This window comes from Arachis hypogaea, chromosome 10 (genome assembly GCF_003086295.3).
Source record: "Arachis hypogaea cultivar Tifrunner chromosome 10, arahy.Tifrunner.gnm2.J5K5, whole genome shotgun sequence".
NCBI classification, from domain to species: domain Eukaryota; kingdom Viridiplantae; phylum Streptophyta; class Magnoliopsida; order Fabales; family Fabaceae; genus Arachis; species Arachis hypogaea.
In genome coordinates this window covers 49,819,959-49,820,741 of record NC_092045.1, presented here as the reverse complement: position 1 = coordinate 49,820,741, position 783 = coordinate 49,819,959, and the positions used below count along the sequence as shown (strand labels likewise).

The following is a 783-nucleotide window of genomic DNA, read 5'->3' as shown; positions in this document are numbered from 1 at the left end:
TAGAGGACCTAACAGAAATCTTCAAAGAAGAAGAACACATGGCAGCCAAAAACAACAACAATGCCAACAATGCAAGGAATGTGTTGGGTGACTTTACTGCACCTACTCCCGATTTCTACGGGAGAAGCATCTCTATCCCTGCCATTGGAGCAAACAACTTTGAGCTTAAGCCTCAATTAGTTTCTCTAATGCAACAGAATTGCAAGTTCCATGGACTTCCATTGGAAGATCCTCATCAGTTTTTAGCTGAATTCTTGCAAATCTGTGACACTGTCAAGACTAATGGGGTTGACCCTGAGGTCTACAGACTTATGCTATTCCCTTTTGCTGTAAGAGACAGAGCTAGGACATGGTTGGACTCACATCCTAAAGAAAGCCTGAACTCTTGGGAAAAGCTAGTCAATGCCTTCTTGGCAAAGTTCTTTCCACCTCAAAAATTGAGTAAGCTTAGAGTGGAAGTCCAAACCTTCAGACAGAAGGAAGGAGAATCCCTCTATGAAGCTTGGGAAAGATACAAACAATTAATCAGAAAGTGTCCCTCTGATATGCTTTCTGAATGGAGCATCATAGGTATTTTCTATGATGGTCTCTCTGAACTATCCAAGATGTCTTTGGATAGCTCTGCTGGAGGATCTCTTCATCTGAAGAAGATGCCTACAGAAGCTCAAGAACTAATTGAAATGGTTGCAAATAACCAATTCATGTACACTTCTGAATGGAATCCTGTGAACAATGGGACTAGTCAGAAGAAAGGAGTTCTTGAGATTGACACTCTGAATGCCA

The 783-nt window shown here is 41.5% G+C and overlaps 1 non-coding gene across 1 annotated transcript; it reads right to left on the bottom strand.

Moving 5' to 3' along the window:
- Positions 1 to 443: 443 nt before the first annotated feature.
- Positions 444 to 551, bottom strand: LOC112718597 (small nucleolar RNA R71). The gene has a single exon (XR_003160930.1). It is a non-coding gene; the product is annotated as a small nucleolar RNA R71 (small nucleolar RNA).
- Between the last annotated feature and the right edge of the window lie 232 nt (positions 552 to 783).